Source organism: Tupaia chinensis, unplaced genomic scaffold (assembly GCF_000334495.1).
Source record: "Tupaia chinensis unplaced genomic scaffold, TupChi_1.0 Scaffold143574_1, whole genome shotgun sequence".
NCBI classification, from domain to species: Eukaryota; Metazoa; Chordata; class Mammalia; order Scandentia; family Tupaiidae; genus Tupaia; species Tupaia belangeri.
Window position 1 is genome coordinate 2,997,706 of NW_006203419.1, and position 5,698 is coordinate 3,003,403.

Below are 5,698 nucleotides of genomic sequence, written 5' to 3' on the forward strand. Positions count from 1 at the left end.
ATTCTATGGCAAAAAACAAAAACAAAACAAAACAAAACAAAAATTAAGAAACAAAAAGCAAGCCATTGTATTAGGACTACAAACTACCCTTTATTCAGCATTGAAGGAAATCTCCATGATGTTCAATTTCTTTCTGTCATTTGACCATCCTCTGGCCTTTATAAATGAAATTAAAAATTAAAGATCTCAGCCCATTGCTATTCGCAAGCTGAGGCCACAAGGGAGGCCAAAGTTCGATTCCTACCCTACCTTAAAAACCTAGCCCAGTGTCACAAACCTGAAGCCCCAGCTACTTGAGAGGCTGAGACAGGAGGCCCACAAGTTCGTGGCCAGAGTGGACAGCACAGCAAGATTCTGTCTGAAAGAGCTGGGCGCTCTGGTACATGCCAAAGCAAGAGGATTGCGATACTCTGCACACAAAACCAAAACCCAAAGATTCCTGACAGCACTTATCCAAGGCTGGGGCCCCTAAAAGCTGCGTCTGAGGCAAGGATTTGCATGCAAATGCTTTATGTGGGACCACATGGAGTCGGGAAGTATGTTACAGAGAATTTGCTGCCATGGGGACACTCTGAGAGACCGAGAATCCATCCCTCTAAGAGCAAGGAACTGAGTACTCATGCACCAATGACCCCGCATCTCAGAGTAACGGTAGTCTAGCGCGCTAACCTGCCTCTGAGCACACCAGAGAAAGAACTTGGGCAGACAGAGGACGAAGCCTCTGCAGTGGCCTCCCTGCTGGGCCAAGGACCTACAGGCAGGGCCCTGAGAAAGGTCTCTGGATCTATGCGGAGGGAAAAGCAAGACTTGGCTGACCTTGAGCTCTGCCTTCTTGTATTGGGGAATGAAGAATCAAGGATCTCAATGTGCTGGAACAGTCAAGTTCACAGACTGCTCTTTTTGGCACGAAGTCCATCCTCATGTGCTGCCTTGATGCAGGAGCACTTCATCCCAAGGCCACTTTCCATTAGGACCAACTTCAGCAAAAACAGTGGGTGAGGATTCAGACGGTCAGAGGAAACACACCTGCAGGCTGTCCAGGCCTCCATTGTTCTCTGCCAGGTCTCAGAGCTGTTCAGAGCTGTCTAGGACCTGGCCAGGGCCAGCTGAAGGAAGCTTTGGCTCCGGGTTTTGTCATTCTGTCTTCCTGCTAGCGCAAAGAATAGGCACTGGCAGGAAAGGAAACCCAGTGAACAAAGGAAAGAGGAAAACCGGGGGTCCCCTGGGAAGAAGTTACAGCTGGCTCTGAGCTCATTGTACTGGGGCGGGGAAACCCCCATGAAAACCAGCCATTGCTCAGTGACGTGCCAAAAAAATCTCCAAGAGGCACCCAGGTCCGTCACTGTTAGACAGGCTCTAAATTCAGAAATCAATGTTCTGGATCTCAAAAGGGACTTAACACTTTGGGTTCAAATAACAGACTCGAGCTTTTCCATTTGCATTTAAAGTTCTTGTTAAAAAATAAATGTCAGGACCAGCAGTTAGCGTAATGGCTATGTCGCTGGACTCCCATGTAGTCGACCACGGTTCGCTTCCTGGACCCGGTGGCTTAAAATTCACACTGGGCACGTGTGCATGCATGCCCAAGATCCCAAGAGGAGAACGGAGGAGAAGGGATTGCAGTGTGGCCATCCCCCATGGGGGGTGATTTCTCGCTTTCTATCTCTCTGTCTCTCTGTCTGTCTGGCGAGCACACACGCCCTATAGCAAAAACCTCTCCCAAAAAAAAAAAAAAAGAAAGAAAGAAATTGTTTTCTTAAAAAAATGTCAGGGCTGGCATGGTGGCATGATGGTTAAGGGTGCTGGACTCCCACATGGTCGATTGTAGGTTGAGTCCCAGACCTGGCAACTAGCGTTCTCACTTTCCCTCTCTCTTTCTCTCTTTCTCTTTCTCTCTCTCTCTGATCAAATTAAAATAAATGAATAAATGAATAAAGTTAAACAAAATAAATCTTTAAAAAAAGAAAGTGAGAAAAGGATAAATAAATAAATTTTGAGGGACCAGCAGAACATGTAATGGTTATGTCACTGGACTCCCACATCGCCAACCACAGTTCAAGTCCCAGACCGAGCAGCTTAAAGCTCACACCAGGCATGTGCGCGTGCATGCTCAGAATCCCAACAGGAGAATGGAGAAGAGGGAATTGCAGCACGGTCATCTCCCCCCCCACCTCGGGGGGTGACTGCTTGCCTTCTCCCTCTGCTCTCTCTGCCTCTCTGGTGAACGCACACGCCCTATAGCAACAATCTCTCTTTAAAAAATAAAAGCAAATGTTGAAGCCAGCAAGTGGCATGGTGGCATGGTGATTAAGGTGCTGGATCTCACATGACCAACCTTGGTTAAGTCCTGGACCCAGTGGCTTAAAAAACACATCAAATATGTATGTGTATGTGTCCAAAATCCCAAGAGGAGAATGGAGGAGAAAGGATCATGGCATGGCTCTCCATCCTGGGCATGATTTCTTACTCTCCCTGTCTCTCTGTTTCTATCTGTTTCTCTCCAGTGAGGACATGGACCGTATGGAAAAAAAAAATTGCTTTAAAAAGTAAATGTTATCTCTAGAGAACCTCATTATTAACATTATTGGATTATTGGCCAAGAAAGAGGTTTCTTGAGTGAGTTGCCATCCAGAGTGGAGAGTAAAGCTGCATTTGACTTTTCCAACAACCTAATAGTTGCTTCCACTTGGGTACTCCTCACCAAGGTGTATTTTTTTCCTAATTTTTTTTAAGCTTTTTTGCCATAGAGTGTGTGAGCTCACCAGAGAAAGACAGAGAAAAGGAAAATGAGAAGTCAACTCTAAGGCAAGATGGCCATGCTGCAATTCCTTCTCCTCCATTTTCTTCCTGGGGTTTTGGGCACACGTGCCCGGTGTGATTTTTCAAGCCATTGGGTCTTAGACTCAAGCCACAGGTGGCTATGTGGGAGTCCAGTGCCTTAACCACCATGCGACCTGCTGGCCCCCTAGATGTTTCAAAGGCATTTAATCCCCAAGACAGTGACAGCCCCACAGATGGGTAATAACATTATACTCATTAAAGATGAGAAACTGAGGTGGGTAGAGAGTAACCCAAGGCCTCACAATAGGCAAACCAGAATTCAAACCTGAAAAGCCTAGTTCAGGAAGTATCAAAACACACTGGGCATGGGGCCAGCAGGTTGCATGGTGGTTAAGGGCACTGGACTCCCCACATGGCCCACCACGGTTTGAGTCCTGGAGCTGGTGGCTTGCTTTTGCTCTCTCTCTCTCTCTCACGCGAGCGCGCTTTATCCCTCTTTGGTCAAATTAAAAATAAGTAAATAAAGTTGAATAGTTCTTTTTTAAAAAACACCAGGCATGTGTCAAAGCTTTTCTGTCCCAAACAATTGACCCCAGAGAGGCGTCTCATTATACACCGCTGACACACAAACAAAGGAGGATGTCAAGTCAAGATCTCACTATTTTTAAGAGTAAAAAAATATATATATCAACATAGAAGTTTTAGTCTTTTCTTTCTCACCTTACCTTGTCAGCCACTGCTTAGAAGCCAGGGAAGTGGGAGGCGCACAGAGTCTCCACCACCAGGGGGCACCCTAACACCGGCTACCCTGACGGACCAGGGACCAACCTCGCTGCTGCTCACAGCAAGATTGGACCCATGCCTTCTGCAGTCTGGTTACCCACCAGCGGACCTAGGTTGGAAGACGAGCCTGACTTTCTACCCCCAAATTCCTGGGTCGGGAGAGTCTGGCTGTTACCCTCAGGTAATACCTGATGTGGGGCCGATGACCCTGACGCCCTCCTAGAGTCACAGGGGTGGAAGATACCACCATGGACTGTCACTTTGATTCTCTGCCTGTGCAGATACACCTCTAGGAGATAGGCTTTTTTAAATTTGATGACTTCTGGGGAGAGATTCTGCCTAAACGGAAGCTGATTTTGAAAAATGTCCCTCACGCACACAGACGTCTAGCTCACATGCTTGTTCACCTCCAGAACCTTCCAGGGGAACACGAATGATGTTTGGTTTCTCTATTGCCTGACCAGGACTCTCCAGGTGGCATTTCCAGACTGAGTAGGTACAGATGTGGACATGATAAAGCAGAACACGAGCAAGAGAAGATGATTCTGGCAAATTCTTGCCTGCATGCTTTCCAGAGAGATAGAAGGAGAGAAACAGAAAGAGAGAAATCACCCCTGAGGGGATGGCCGCTCTGCAATCCCTTCTCCTCCATTCTCCCCTCGGGATTTTGGGCATGCATGCCCAGGCGCCCAGCGTGAATTTTAAGCCACTAAGTCTGGGCTTTGAACCATAGTCAACTATGTAGGAGTTCAGCAATGTAATCATTAGGCCATCTGCTGGTGCCTGGGTACTTGCACCTTGAATTCTATTCCACCACCAGAAGCCACTCCCTAATCCCTAAACTTTCCACGAGTTATGGGAAGATCAGAGGCTACATGCTCTTAAAAGTAGAAAAGATCTTTCATTCATTTGGTGCAACTAAGATGGAGGTCTTGGACATGAGGACTAGAGCAGTGAAGGAGAAAGAAAACCCGTTTTCCAGAAGCTTCTATCATAGAGAGGGAGACAGACAACAAACAGAAATAAACAAGACAGTGTCCCACAGAGCAAAGCGAGACTAATGAAACAAGGCAATGTGATTAGAAGGGGCTGAGAAAGGTCATAACTTCCTGCTAGTTACTTAAGACAGATGCATTTCATCAGATATAAATTTTATCTAGATAAAAAATTTTTTGGAGATGGCTACTGAACTTGAGCTGTGAATTATTACTTTCAGGGACTAAAAATGAAGATCTTCTGCTGAGACTTCTCCCTCCAGATTCATTTCTAGTGGGTAGGGCTACCTCTGTATCCTTCTCTCTGTCTCTCTGTCTCTGTCTTTCTGTGTCTCCCTGTATCTTTTACTTTTTTTAACTTTTTTCTTTTTAAGGTAAAGTATTCTCTGGACTCTCAAGTCCCTCCTTTATTGTGCCAAATTGTGCTTTTTCTCATCCCATTTAGAAGAGGCACAAACGTAGGTCCATTCTGGGATGGCTACTGAACTTGAGCTGTGAAATATTGCTTTCACATGGTGCACACGCATGCCATGCAGTTTTCCATTTTTTGGTTTTTAAAAGTAAAATATAATTTTTTTAACTGTCTTTCTTTTTTTTATTTTTTTCTTCTCTTCTCTAATTCTTTTCTTTTTTCCTTTAACTTCATTCCTTGGCTGCTCAGCCTCCATGCACTGATGGTCTAGAGAGGTCCAAGTGAACAGTATCCAAACATCTGAATACACTTAGTGTCAGAATATTCCTAAATTCCCACCGAATCTGATGTACAAAGAGTGGAAAACAGAACAGCAGAGAGATTTCAGATCATCTCCTGAGCCTCTGGAAGCTCAGATTGAGCTTCAAGAATTAGAAAGAAATGGGAACCAGCAGTTAGCATAATGGCTATGCTGTTGAACTCCCATGTAGTCAACCGCAGTTTGAATCCTGGACCCAGTGGCTTAAACTCACGCCAGGCGCACGTACATGCGTGCCCAAGATCCTGAGAGAAGAAGGGATTGCGGCGTGGCCATCCTCCCCGGGGGCGGGGGGGGTGATTTCTCGCTTTCTGTCTCTCTGTCTCTCTCTGTCTTTCTGGCGAGTGCACACGCCCTATAGCAAAAACCTCTCCAAAAAAAAAGAAAAGAAAAGAAAAAAGAATGAGG